At 36.3% G+C, this 16,237-nt stretch overlaps 1 pseudogene; it reads right to left on the bottom strand.

Annotated features, from left to right (window-relative positions):
- Nucleotides 1-216: 216 nt before the first annotated feature.
- Nucleotides 217-15,917, bottom strand: LOC149797861 (uncharacterized; annotated as a pseudogene).
- Between the last annotated feature and the right edge of the window lie 320 nt (nt 15,918-16,237).

Here is a 16,237-nt window from a genome sequence, read left to right as displayed (position 1 = left end):
CTCAGAATGATATGAAAGAAAGAACAAAATACAATCTGCAATTAAAAAAGGACTTTGGTAAGTCTAAATGTTTAATTGTGAAATTTTATTTCCCCTGTAAGTGCCCCAGGATCAGAGTTTATGCATCCAAGCACAACAATGAAGAAAAAAATAAAGTAAAATGTATGTTTGTGATACTAGATAAACCTATAAAGAACAATATATAAGCATCTGAGATTAAATCAAAATTATTTGTTGCTGGGACTTCCCAAGCACAGTACTGCTGAAAACTAGGCTATCCAATACAGGTTTATTATAGAACTTGCATACAGTGCAATCATTATTCCATCCTATAGTCTTAATAATGGCATGCAAAGACAGTTTCATTTTAGATGCAGCTGTGCTTGATGCAGCTCTAGTGCTGTGGGCCCCAAAAATGGATGTATCACTCCCTGCCTCCTTCATAACAGTCTTGATCCATGTAGTTATGGTGCTTTTAGCAACAGCTCTAAAAGGAGGTTGTGTGGTTATCAATAATTTTTTCTCATTTCCCTGAAGAGAAGAAGGTTTACTGATGTATTCTTGTAAGGTTTCAACTATACATAGTCTTTTATCATGATACGCAGAAAAAGTCACTTGTGATAGATGTTGACTAGGTTTACTTTGCTTCAAAAGGTCCCTAATTCTGACAACAACTCTATCAGAAAAAATAGTAATGTCATCAATATTTATGGCATGCAAAGTATGGCATCTCTGGCCGCTAAGTATGGCCAACAGGATCACTTAAGTTTCTGAGTCACTTGTTTAAAAAAAATGTTCCCCAAGGGAAACAATTTTCCAGATGCTAATAAAGCACAGTTCTCATATCCCAGGTTATATCATACCTTGGCAAACATGGCCTACATAGAAAACTCCTCTCAAAATCTTTTTATGAGCACATTATTACCAAGGTCAACATTACTACTCAATTTAACTAAACTAGATATAGCAGATCTGGCAGTGTTGATGGAACTGTAACCGAAACCAGAGTCAAACAGCTCTGTCAGAAAAGCCAGGACCAAATTTACTGGTGGATCAAAGGGATCAATGTTTCCCAACTGAAAAATGCAACCATTTCTGGAGATGTGTCCAATATTGTTTCCTTGAGTTGAGTATGATGCTGGCAGCTAGTCCTGATATGCCTTTATGGAACAAGGCTTTCCTGATAAGTGAAACACAGCTAACCGGGTTTTCCACAGTTGACGTTCCTTGAGTGGATCCTGAGGCAAGGTCAACAGGAAGTGAATCTATGGAAGAATGTATGATTGCTAAACAATTTGTCACAAAAGGCAGGGAACCCAGGGCTGTGTTGTCCACAATGGTGCTACACGAACCACTTCTGCACAATCGTCTACTATCTTCTGAAGAACACATCCCACCTGAGGTTGAAAGGTGGGAACATATATAAAATTAGGTCTGACCACATCATAGAGAAAGCATCAATGGCCCAATCACTTGTGGGTCTGGTCTATATGACACACATTTGTGAATTTGATGATTCAATCTAGAGGCAAACATATCAATATCAGACTGTCCAAATATTACATGAATTTTATTAAAGATTGCTTTGTTTAACATCAACTCTGCATCATCATTGAAATTCCTAGACAGGTGATCTGCTTCTACATTATTCTTCCCAGGAAGATGGCAAGCACTCTGCCAAATCTGTCTTTCTATACACCAAAAGCAAATATTACGGGCCATTTGATCTAGTAATCTCTTCCTACCTCCCATTTTGTTAATGTAGGCAACATCTACAGTAATTATCCATGAAGACCCTAATGTGTGAGTTATATTTGTATCCACAAAGAGACTTTAATGTCAGGAAGCAGACCTGCAATTCTAAAACATTGATGTGGCTCATTTTCTCAGTACTACTCCAGTAACCAGCAGTTTTAACATCATCTGTCTCATTTTAGTTATGATTTATGTTGAAGAAATTGGCTTTAGAAAAATCAGGGAGAGAAGTAGGGAACAAAAACAACAATCTCAGTAGCAGAGGGGGTGAACAGACCGACTTTGGGAGCGTCCAAAAACCAAAATAAGGCTTCTAACTAAAAATATTTCGAGCTGAACATTTGCTTGAGAACTCCGGTTAATTAGAAAACTCGCGAGATTACAAAAAAAATGAACCAACTTGAGGTCATGCACCCCTCTGCTGCTATTAATTTATCCAAATATTTTATCAAGTCCAATACGATATCTTGTTCTAGGATTGTGCAAATTTATTGTTATAAACCCATGCAGAGTAGTTTGCGCTCGTGAAAAGAAATTTCTGAATTTAATTATATCCATGTCACCGCTGCACCAGGTTTGATGAATATTTCACAACGTGTGTGTATCAACTCCATTAAACACAACTAAAATATTACAGTCATCTCTGATCACTTTTGGTATTTGTGTGTATCGTTGAGTAACATAAATAACATCGGTGTTTTTGTGTCTACCTCAAGAAAAAATCCTAGCTGGATTTGATTGTTTGTCCAGCATCACATCATCATATACAACTAAATTATTAATAAATCCGTCTATGGAATCAACTGATGGTGCTTCATCAATATCGGTTAGAAACTCAATAACATCGTTATCCGCGTTTTCATTAAAATCCTTAAGTACATTATAACATCCTTGATCATCAACTGATGGGGCTACCAAATGCAATTTATCCCACTTTAACCATCTCATTATAAGATTGAGTAACAACTGTGTCTTTCCACTCCCAGATGGTCCTATTATTATCATTCTAATTGAATTTGGTAATGCAGGATGGTGCTTGACAGGTTCTCGTTTTCTTGTCGCTGAGAAATCAATTATATCCATGCTGTATAAAATATCCATGGATTTATATTGTGTGAAGTGCAGGATGCGTACCCCAATGGATACACTAACAACTATTACCACAAAAAATAACAGATCAGCGGTTACGGGTAAGTGTACGCGGTGTGGTACAAGAAAATTTAAATTTATTCCCGGTGATAATTCAGGGGCAAAGTCAGCGTTAAAAAAAAAGCAACGCAGAGGTGATATTGCAGCAAAATTAACAAAATTACCTGGGACTCCATGGGCCAAATACCCAGGAGAAAAACACCTACCAGGATATAATTATTGTGGTCCTGGTACTCGACTCAATATTAGACTTGATAATCAGGATCAACCAAAACCGGGCGAGGAACCAATAAATGCTATTGATAAAGCATGTCATGCTCATGATGTTGCATATAAAAGCAATGATCTACAACATAGGCATATTGCAGATGTGAAATTAATTCATGTGCTAGATTCTATAAGAAATAAAAATATCAAAGAAAAATTAGCTAATTGGTTAGTAAGATCCGCGATGAAAGGTAAATTAGCACTGGGGGCTGGTAATATATAAATGGAATCGATTTATTATTCACCAGTTGGATACTGGAAGGGTAAAGCAGCAATTAGTAAACTCGCTGATGCAGCAGCAGTTAAACATTCTACTGCTAAAGCGTGGTTATCCAAACAGGCAATATGGCAAATTTATCTGCCGCGTCCTAAGCAAATTCGATTTGCACATTTCAGTGTCAGTGTTCCTAATGAGGTTCATCAAGCTGATATTCTGTTTTTACCACATGATACTGTGCATAAAAAAACGTACAAATACGCGCTAACTGTTGTTGATGTTGCAAGTAGATATAAAGATGCAGAACTGCTATCAACGAAAACAGCATCCGAGGTAGCCGATGGTTTTAAATGAATTTATCAACAAGGTGGTCTACGATGGCCACAGCTGTTACAAGTTGATCCTGGCAAGGAATTTCTTGGTCCAGTATCATCATTGATGAAACAACATAATACTAAAATACGACGAGGACATACTGCGATTCATCGTGATCAGGCAATTGTTGAACGATTTAATCGAACACTTGCTGAGCAGTTATTTGGATATCAATACGCGAAGGAATTGATTCAGGATATGAGATCTCGTGAATGGGTAGCAAGATTACCAAATGTGATAGCAGCGTTAAATAATGAGATTACTCGAACGACCAACATGAAACCTATTAATGCAATTACAAAAAAAAATATACCTACACAACGATGTGATCTTTCAACGCAACCATTATTAGGTAATATCACTGTCAGGTATTTATACGAGCCTAGTGAACTTGAAGGCGGTAAAAAAAGAGCGAATGATCCTATTTGGAGTGTTACCACACATAAGATATCCACTGTGACAAGATCCTCAGGTAGACCCGCAATCTATAAACTGGATTCAACTGCTCCTCAACGTGGATTTGTTCGTGAACAATTACAGATAATTCCCAATAACACACAATTACCACCCAAATCACTTAACTAGCTCCAAGGGTGCCGGCACCCTGATGTCGATTACATTCAAGACAGGTCAACATGATATTTTCTCATGTATGACCAAGATTGTTATTTTTTCTATCTACGGTAAATTGTCTTGGATTATTTTTCAGATACTGCCATAACATTATACAATTACAACTTGCACAATGATTATTCTGTTGTTGTTTCAGTGCATTAATAAAATCAACATCAAGATCAAAATCGCGTTTGTTTTTTTTATCACACTGTTTATAACCAGATAATTTTTTTCTTATTATATCGCTTTGACATTCGTCAAGGCCTTGACGATCGAGGTCATCACTAATCACTGACGAGTCCATGACGATTCGTCTTAATTGAGATATTTTTCTAACTCGAGATACAGCGAGATAAACCAAGTTCGACCATTCGATACGACCATCAACGATCCAAACAACTGTATCAGTAATAGTTAATCCCTGAGATGAATGAATTGTCATTGCGTATCCAAGCATCCACGGGGATTTATCAGCACGTAGAGCATCTTCAACAACATCAACATCAGCTGTGATAATATCATTCAACACAAGATTCTGTTTCCTTGACTCTGTCAAGTGTCCTGGTATATCAACGTCAATAGTTTGCCGTTGTGTATCTGCTGGTCGATAACATAACGGAACTGGCAACGTTGGAAACTTTTCTCATTGTAACTGAAACAACTCCTGCTGGAGTATATCACGAACTATCTTTCTACTTGCAACTATCAAATCGTTTGGTCTCCACGTGCGCAAAAAGTCTTTCATGGGTGTTTCTGAAATTATCTCGCGCATTACTTCACACTGAATTTTATTCGGTTGTAGTCTGATTAATTTTTTAAATTCCTTCAACGTTGCATCAAGTGCTCTATGATCATTAGATACTTCTTCGAAGTGGTCAACGAAATTTTTCAGCCATCCATGTGGAGATGGTCCAGCTATGGGTGGTGGTTGACTGAGATCACCGCACATTATCATGGCAGTATTTCTTGTTAATAACCAGTCAAGAAATGTTTTTAGTGTTTCTAGTGGTACAGTGCATATTTCATCCCATATTATAATCCTTGGAATGTATTTCTCGCCCATCCTTAAAGATGTCCATGCATCACCCTTCCTCAAAAAAAGCTGTGATAAGTACATGATTGTACTCCTCGTTGTTTCATCTATCGCGCGAGTCTATGTGTAGGTGTTAGCACAATCATATCTGAATTCTGAAATAGTTCGATAGCTTGAGTGGTTTTACCAGAACCGTCAAGTCCGTTTAGATAAACCGTTTTGTGTCTAGTTATTGGATCGTATATCGATGGTAACAACGAAGTTGTCAACGTTTGATATTTTTTACAGTAAATATCTTTAACCGCAACATCAGCGGATTTGGAATAATTGAGCATATATTCCTTTTTTATTCTCCACGCACCCCACAATGCATAAGTGCCTATGTTTAATTTTTCTAACAGTATTGAATGTTTTTTACTTATATAAAACGAATCAGTAGCAACTCTGACAGCTAGTGTAGAAACCTTATTTATCATCGATAATAGATTTATTGAAACATATGCTAACATCGATGATCTTAAATGAGTATACTGAGGTGACTCACCGTCCATGTAGCTCACAATTGTACCTAGTTTATTTCATTTGACAAGAAAACTGTTTCTCGACTTATAAACGTGTTCTTGTTCGTTGTATCAGCGATTATAAAATCTAACTCAGCATCGTCCATGATCAATCTTGTACAATGTCGTCTGTGATCATATGCTCCTCCTTGGGTAAATTTGCCTATTATTTTTCTACCAAGATCCTTTGAATTGGTTTCATATGAATGCGGTAACCAAATCTTGGTTTGTTTTCGGTATGATATAATTGCTTCGCTGATCGTCAGCGATATTAATATCGCACAATCAAGCATATACCATAATAGTACTATTGGTGTCCACATTTTTTCTGAAAAATGTTTTCCAAACCAAACATAACAAATTGGATGAAGTCCTTTAGACATTTCAAATGACTCGATATGAGCAAATCCAGTCAGGTCAAAATTCGGTAATGGTCCATTTATCGATACTCGTGTCATTTCGTGCGTCGGATGACCGAATCTTTTAAAGTACACAGAACAATCTCTGTATCCTAGAAAACTTCCGGAATAACATGCAACCATATCAACTGAAATAACATCTCTATGATTGTATTTAGTATTCCATAGTCCGCCGTGTCCATATTCGACACAACTGGATACTATGTCATCAAGAAAATCAAACCTAGTTGGTTTCCACGAATTTTTCTTTCTAGCAAAATGAGCAGCAACTGACGGAACAGTAAAACAGTTGCTCAATAATTCGTCAGTGTCATCAGTATATTGCAGTGCAAGATTTTTAATTTTCTCGTGAAGAGGATTTGTTCGATAAATAACGCCATTTGGTCTCACAAACTGATCAAATTGATTTTTTTCTTCCACGCAAGACTGAAATAACCATACTGACACAGGATCGTTTTTACTTATTTTGTTAATAAAATCAAACATGTCTCTGGGATAACATTTAACAGTTTGATCTCGTGGAAATATTGTTACTGCGTTAGTCCACGCATGTGCGTTATGATCAATAATTTCGATCGAAGCTCCTTTTGATCTATATTTTGATTCATACAAAATCTCTCCTGTTATCGTCGCTACGGTTATTGGAAATTTTAATTTTTTTCCTAACTCAGTGACATCTTTGATAGACGCACCGGTATCTTTGACCATTTCTCCCCACGTGTTTATTATTTTACGTCTTTTATCTGTTAGACCATTTCCACGAGTTCAAACGGTAAAATGTTCTGTTACTCGTTCAGCCACACAATTTACTTTTGAAAATTTCATCGGCGCTAGTTTATCAATGCTGGGTTTTTCACTTATCACATAGATTCCATAAATAACCGCTGTCACAGGATATGCTCGTTCATAATACGGTTTGTCAATACCTGTCAATAGACCTGGTTTGGAATCTCTACTTAGTACAGGGGCCCCGAGTGGCCGAGTGGTCTAAAGCGTTCGCCGTTACGGATCACTGCCATCTCACCTCTGTCTGCGCCGGTTCGAGTCTCAGATTCAGCCAATGTAGATATGTGAGAAAGCATGCCAGTAGCTTCTCGTGGGTCGGTGGTTCTTTCCGGGGTTTTCCCGGGTTCTTCCTCCACCATTAATACTGGCCGCCATATATGGCCTATCGTGTGCTGAAAAATGGCGTTAAACCCCACAACAACAACAACAACAACTACTTAGTACAACGGTTTTTTTATTACTGTGGACAGGATCGTATTCATCACGGATAATCCAATCATCTGTTTCTGTCAACAGGACAAATTTTATTCTGAAAAGATATTTGCGATTATCAAGATAGTTAATGATAATTGCTGCTCGTTTGTCATTCATCATAGCGTTAATGATATTTTTGTTGCGTATAATCTTGAACGTTGATCAGACATGAGATGCACCATCTGTGTGAAATTCTTTCTTGGCGTCGTGAATTTTATTAATCAAACCCTTGTTTTTCAGATCAACTAGATCTTGCATCGGTAGGTTAGAAGATATTCTGTCGAGATTAAATTTATCTCCGCTCAAGGGCTTTATTCGGGATAATCTATCGAATTCATTCATATTATATTTCAAACAAATATTTAAATTAAAATATTATGTATACAATGTCTCAATGCAAATGGCTCATGGTGGGTTCATTGACTTGTTGTAATAAATCCTGTAAAAAGGAATTCTGTGGACAACACATGCAGTACGTTAACCGTGGAAGCTTAGGACCAATACCATGTCTGTGATGTGGTGCTGGAGTGCGAAGAAAAACACAGTTGTGTGCATGTTGTGGTGGTAAACGATACAGAGAGCTTAAAAGATATTATGACAAAAAAAAAATAACGTCAGTGACGGAGCTATAAAATCCGTGGAGGATTATCTAAGTTTTCAGACAAATTATGATTTAAACAAATAATATTATTGTATAATGGAGCAAAACATGAACCATGAGTTTATAAAGCATCCTATAATAACAAACTATGGATTAAATATTGATGGTATAATCAGAAATTGTCGATTGAAAGTACCAGTTGGTTTTATTAATAATCATGGTTATCTATTGTTTACTGTTGGGAAGAGAACTTATCTCTATCATCGTTTCACATACGAGTGTCACAAGGGGTTGATCAAAGATGGTCTTGTAATCGATCATATCAATGTGGTGAAAATTGACAATAATTTATCCAATCTTCGAGCTGTTACACAGAGCGAGAACTTAACACATGGTAATACTGTGAGATGTAAAACAATTGCAAGGAGGGCGGTAAAGTCTACAAATACAGAAACCGGTGAAGAAATTATATTTCAATCAATGAATGCGGCTTCGAAATACTTTGATATCTGCATGCCTTCAGTACAATTTGTCGCGGAAAATATATACAAATCCACTTTCTCAAAAAAATATAAGCAGAAAATCACCTTCCAATATTGTTAATGAGATAAACTATCATCATTACCTCGAATTATATTTAATAACCATTTATTATTTTGGGGGGACCCAGTATTGTATAATCGTATACTACTGAATTTTTAATTAAGCGAAAGGGAGATTACTTCTGTAATATATAGCTTTCTTCGTAAATTTCCGATTTTTATGGTCGTAATTGGTTAATTAATACCAAAGAAAGACATTTATGGTTTCTAACTTACAAAATAGAAAAATAAACATATTTTTCATCACGAGTTATTTTTAAACCTGTTATGAGAAAATCGAGGCACAACACGCTATTTTTAATGCAAATATTTACAATCTGTTCAGAATTGCACAAGTATTTAAACCGATCTGTAGGTGGTGGTGCCGTGGTAACACAAAACACGCTGTTAGTGCAAGATATTGGCAGAAACCGCTGTTTTTAATGCACAAGTATTCACATAACCACTGTTTATAATACAGAAATTTACAATCTATTCATAAACACTGTTTATAATACAGTAATTTACAATCTATTCATAACCACTGTTTATAATACAGAAATTTACAATCTATTCATAACCACTGTTTTAATGCAGAAATTTACAATCTATTCAGAAATACAGAAATTTACAATCTATTCAGAAATGCTGTAGCTATATAATAACCTTTGAAACATATATGGTCAGATGAATTCGATAGCTCAATTGGTAATGCATCTGGCCGTGATGCTCGAGGCCGCAGGATCGAATCCCATGACTGACAGCCGTCGGTGGTTACGCATATTAGCGATTTTTATAATGAATTGGGCCGCCGCCAGCCCCCCTACGCTCAACAGAACCCTCCAAACCACATATCACCGGTGGTTGATACATGTTTTGTTATAATGAATTGGGCCGCCGCCAGCCCCCCTACGCTCAACAGAACCCTCCAAACCACATATCACCGGTGGTTGATACATGTTTTGTATCACCCATGGGCTGATTATTGGGGGTGGGGGTGGTTCTGTTGAGCGTAGAAAATGGCCTCATTTCATTTCATTCATTCATTTCATTTCATTTCATCTCATCTCATCTCATCTCATTACATATATTTCATCTCATTACATATATTTCATTTCATACTTAATGAACCTGCTAAAAGCCTCGAATAGAGGATTCATTCATAATATATGTTTGTGCCGTCCTTAATTAGGATTGTCATTCATTCATTGCATACTTAATGAACCTGCTAAAAGACTCGAATAGAGGTTCATTCATAATATATGTTTGTGCCGTCCTCCCTCTTGGGCCTCTAGACCATTGTTTGACGGGTTAGGGGCTCTCGTAGAGGGTAGTATTTCGTGTGCCCGTTGAAATTGGTACGCTACGAGTTCTTGGGTTGTACAGTCCTTTCCCCTTCCTGAACTTGCTCAAAGACTCCAATAGATGAACTACGAAAATATTAATGATGTAATTGTTGCTATTAAAAAATTGGAAAAAGATGGAATTAATATATCCGATGAACTAAATCCTGAAAAAATAGTTTCTGATTTCGAAATTTTACAAGAACGTAAAAACCAAGGAATACATACACTATCATCGGAATACAAGTTCATGAAACGGATTCAGCGGCGATGTTTCAGTCGCTAGCTACTGTAGAAGATAATCAGGTGAAGGAATTCGTTCCTCTCTCTGCCGCAGTAGAAAAAATTAGATTGGAGTTATCCCACGAGTACGAGGAAAAGAAAACAATTAGTACTTGCATAAGACTATTAAGAAAAATTATGTTAGCGAGTAATAATTCTGGTGAAAATGAAAATGACTGGCCTGACCACGTGTAGATCTTTGATCAGAAATATTATTCTGAGATTATATTTATTCTGAAATATTATATATTTTTTTCTGAGATCATATTTATTCTGAAATATTTTATTTGTTCTGAAATTGATGGGCTAGTTGGTACTTAGAATCATGCAAACCAATCAATTTCGTAATTTTGATGGGCTAGTTGGTACTCAGAACTATGTAAAATGATCATTTTCGTAATTTTGATGGGCTAGTTGGTATTCAGAACTATGTAAAATGATCAAACTTTCAGAAAAAAATAAAATATTTCAACATTTGTTATTTTTAGTCAAATTTGTCAAGGAAAATTTGTCAAATTACAGTTTTTCGTCAGGTCAAACCTCAAGCGGTTCTATCGATAAATCGCTAAAAATCAGTAAAATTAGCTCAAAAAATGAGATTTTTCATGTGATTTTTGTTAATTTTTCTATTAATTTTCGAAAAAAATGAGGATTTTAACGATTTATCGATAGAACCGCTTGAGGTTTGACCTGACGAAAAACTGTAATTTGACAAAATCGACTAAAAATAACAAATGTTGGAAAATCGATGATAAAATAAAATATTTCTGAATAATAATAAAATATTTTTTGGTAGTATTTTTTGCAAAACCAATCGATTTTGTTAATTTTGAGTACCTAAATACCCATCAGAATTAACAAACCAATCGATTTACACGATTTTGAGTATCTAAATACCCATCAGAATTAACGAACCAATCGATTTTGTTAATTTTGAATACCTAAATACCCATCAGAATTAACAAATTAATTGATTTGTATAAAAAATAAAATATTTCTGAATAAAAACATATTTCAGGATAATAATAGGATATTCTTTTTGCAAAGCTGATCAATTTGAGTACCAAACACACAATCTGATCGAATTCATAAAAATAAAATATTTCAGAATAATAATAAAATATTTCTTTTCTGAATGAATTGTTTCAAATTATAATAAATAATTGATTTGTATAATTTACCCCATCAGAATCAACAATCTGATTAGTTTACACGATTTTAAGTATCAGACACACAATCTGATTATTTTGCACCAATCACCATATCAGTAATAAAAATATTTTATTTATTCTGAAATATTTTATTTATTTTGAAATATTTTATTTATTTTGAAATATTACTTTTTTAAGTTGATCGAATTTAATACAGGAGTGTGCATAATTTAGAATCTGATTTCTGTTACAAATGATCGCGACAATATGTTCTCGACGGAGCTCATCTAACTGTTCTTGTGTTAATAAGAAATCCTCGTTTTCGTATTCATCAATAACTAAATTAACGTTAAATTGCTCTGTGTTTGGAGGTTGTAAAATCGCTGTTCTGATGGCGTTTTCAAGTACTTCTTTGTCATGTATAAAAACCCTCACGTGCTAGTACATTTTATAACATTTACCTAATTAATTCATGGATCTTTAAGACTTTACATGTAGATTGACAATCAATTCCTCCCCACGCAGGTCAGTTAAGCGATTAAGGTGGTCTGTGAGTTTGAAATTTATTCGTGACAAATACTGATTATGTGTACGTAGATAAACAGGATTGGTTGGTACCTGCACGATCAAATCGCCAGGGGGAACTTGTGGTGTGAACGTGTACAGGATGTATCCTTGTTGAGCCTGATTTGATTTTCCAAGATCTATTTGATAACTATCTTTGATTACGTCACAAACTAGATTAACCGCGATTGTTGATGTTATATTAACGATTCCCGGAGATACGTGTCTGCCGCCACCGCGTGGATCATTATTATATCTAAGAACAGTTGCTGGTGGGGCTATTTTTCTCCACTCGGCAAGTATGTCAGGAACAAAATCATCGATGATATCATTGACTGATTTTCTTAACTCGGTTACGTTATACCAAGGAAGTTTAAAATTCGGTAAATTCGCCTCTGATATTCTAAAGAAATCTAAAAATTGCTGCTTATATTTATTTTTATCGCTGTCAACATAATCGATTATCGCCTGAATTAATCGCTGGTTAAAATATTCCATGTCATATACGAGCTGATTTAATATCTCAATTTGTTTAATAATTTCGCTGCGTAAGGTTATATCAAAAAGATATTCTTGGAAAAGTTGCCGTAGTCGCTGTAGTTGTCTTCTATGCTCTTCATCAATGAGTTTGAAGTAATCATTGATCTCATCTAGGCGTACATTAAAATATTCAACTGTTTTTTCTTGGAGATTTTGTTTATAAGTAAAAAAAAAACATATGATATTATCCCTACTGTGAAATTCAAATATACTACCCAACGTTGCGTTTTTTAGCTGAATTAAATTTTCCTCGTATAATGGTGAAACTCCGTGGTATGATTTATTGTCCGTGACATAATCAGACATTTTTCGTTCTGGTACCTGTGCAGGTAGTGGTGGTGATATTTCAGGCCAACTTAGCACGGATCTTATCGTGGACTGATAAATATGAATGACGTAATCAGGCGAGTTTATTTCAACCGCAGAAGATAGCGTCAGCTCACGAACATTAATTGATATTTTTGCTTCTTTTCCTGTTATTGATTTTATTCTACGCCCAAATTCATCATTGATTTGTTCGATCTCATAACTACCAGTTGGTATTCCAACAACAACCCAGACTGGTTTTATTAACGATCTCAGGAATCCCCGCTACGATGTTTTGCTGTGTTTGTTTGATCGTGTCGATGTTCGTTTTGATATCAACGAGTTTTACGTCAATGGCGTGCGGAGCGCCGAAGAATGTATCTATGGATTCATCGGTTTTTTGAAAATTTCTTCGAAATCTTCCAAAAGCGCCCACGTGAACGTCATACTCGGCCCGCAACGTGGATAATTTACCGTCAACGGTGCCATAGTTGACGTCAACGTATTTTTTCGTTGCTGCGTCTTCGTCGGATGTTGGATCTCTTAAAACTACTATTTTATTTCCGTTCATGCCGAGTTCACCCGTCATTGTGTCACCGGTATTTTTCACGCGATTAGCAACACTTGCTGTAATTTGATTTCTGATGGTTGTAAACGATACACTTGAATCCCTAATTCTGCCGCTGTCAGTAAACACGGGTATATTATCCGAGACTGCGCCGAGTACTCGTCGAACTATGTCATTCCATTTGATATTGCTCGTTTTTAGTTTACCATGTCGATCTTGAAAAATAACAACCTCATCCTTGTCAACTCCAGCCAGGTTCATAATATCAGCGAGGTCATCCTTAATCGCGTACTTCGACAGATCAATGTTGCCAGACTTTTTTTTAACGCATGAAGAAGATCTTCCATAAATATCAACCATTATAATCTAAGATTTGTTTAAAACACTTTACGCGCAACGAAGTGGTTGCTTGTATAATCATGCACGACTTTATGTGGCGGTTTGGATGATTTTGATATAGCATTAAGTACATTAATTACTTCACGGCCACATATTGGCGGATCTGTCATTGTTTGTGTGGGTAGCGTTGAATACCAAACTCTGGAACCAGAGGTTCTTGCGTGAAGTGGTGCAACATACTTGATAAACTCATTGGGTGGAGCTAACCCATATGAATCAAAATAAATGATTCCACGTAGATCAACCGCATATGATACCCAATGAGTACCGGGTCCTGAATTCGAGTCGAGATTAATAATACCTGTTTCGAGTTTGTTTGGTTGTTTTGGTAATTGATCTCGCATAAAAACACCTCTGAAGTTTTTTATTTTTAATTGTTTAGCAGCATCAAGTAAATCAAAATTTGATGCTGAAGCATCTAACGAAGTGATCCTGGAAGCCTCAGACCTCTTCCCCAACGAGATCCTGGCAATCTTAAGCCGCATCCCTTTTTTTTATATCCATTTCCTGCTGCTTTCTTTAGAGCCATTCCAGCAGCTGTTCCAACAGCACCTAACGTGGCTGCTTTTGCTACGGCTGGAGCGGCAGCAGCTATAAACGCTGGAATAGCCGCAAGAAGTGGAAAAATACCACTGGTTTTAACCGCGTCCTTAATCGCACCCACAGAGAGATTGAGTTTGATGCCTGTTTTTGATTGTTTAGCGCCGCTGAAATGTTTAAGCTGGCGTTCTGATAATGATAGTTTATTTTGACCACCCGTGATCTGATCTTGCTTTAGTGATATTTTCATTCCGCAGTTTTTTGCTGAATTTGATTGAAGGTTTTTAATCTGACCAGGAGTCAGACTGACACTAATGTGATGATATGGCATTTTATGATTATACTCGTGTTTTTAAATAACATGATTAAAGATTTTCCACTGGTGCATCAACGACCCTCATTCGACCACTACCACCTTCAAGTAACATGGCTTTATCACTGAGCATAACCGCGATTGCTCTGTAGGTGCTGCGAATAAGTGGTGGACCAGCTATATCAGGAGGAGGGTTAGTAACACGAGCTCGAAAGTGTATATCATCAACAGATTGTTTGGAAAATAAAGATGTGCCAACGAAAAGTAATAAATCTGATACAATTTTGTAAAATCTGTGATATTTGCAGCCCAGTATCACGTTCCATGAATGACATCAAATGATGATATGCACGCGCTACGCGATTTTGATCAAAATTTAACATTATATCCTCAGCTGGTTCTTGATGTCCATTTATCCGCAAGGAAACTTCATTAACTCCATGGTCGTCAAATATCATATGTGAATGTTCCTGACTATTCGTCTGAGCATTATTTTGCAGCGCAATAAAAATATGTCGCGGAGCAGAAACACCTTGCTGTGATTCTATATTCCATGTAAATAAACCATTAGCAGAACTTTGAGCAGTATCTGTGGTTACTGTTAACCATGATAGCAATGATTTACCGCCTTGATCCATAAAAGAGAGTAATTTTTGTTCTTCAACAATAGATGGAATCATTACTGGCATCCACAATGAAAGTTTTGATATATTTACTTTACCATCAGCAACACCAGCACCTCGCCAGATTGCATCATTATCATCACCTTTTCTTACGAGCACAACTGTGTGTTTAGCTCCAAAGATGACCTTTCTAACATTTCTGCAAAATCCAAAGATGTGAGACAATGGAATTGCGCATGAAAAATTTATATCATTTCCTGACAACGCTGCTCGGCGTGTTGCAAATCCTAGGTTGTAATTTGCATTAACACTTTTTATAACATCAAAAGCAGTACCTGGTCTAACTTCATGTTCAAAATCATCTGGTTGATTAACAACTGCAGTATCTTGTGGTGTTTGTAATTTAATATACTGAACATGATCAGTGCGGTCAATAATATCCTTAGCAAACATCATTGTTGGACCGGCTGATCTTGTGTAATCGTCAGAATATCTCGCTAGACCAATTATTGTTGTAGCAACATCGACATCCTTCTGAATTGATTCAATATTTTTTCCATCAATCATATACGTGGCGCTATCAAACAGTGCCATAATCCCATTGTTGACAAAACCAACATGCAAATTGGCACCATATGGTGTATTAGCTACAACATTCGTTACAAGTCTACCTTCTACTTCAATAAACGCCTCAGCGGGTAAAAAATATCTACTTGTATCCTGAACCTGTAATTCGATTCTCCCCTGCTGATTTGGTTGTCTTGCGTCATAGGAAT

Source organism: Sinohyriopsis cumingii, chromosome 6 (assembly GCF_028554795.1).
Source record: "Sinohyriopsis cumingii isolate HCF-2022 chromosome 6, ASM2855479v2, whole genome shotgun sequence".
Lineage (NCBI taxonomy): Eukaryota > Metazoa > Mollusca > Bivalvia > Unionida > Unionidae > Sinohyriopsis > Sinohyriopsis cumingii.
The sequence above is the reverse complement of the archived record's forward strand: the minus strand, read 5'-3'. Positions and strand labels throughout refer to the sequence as shown.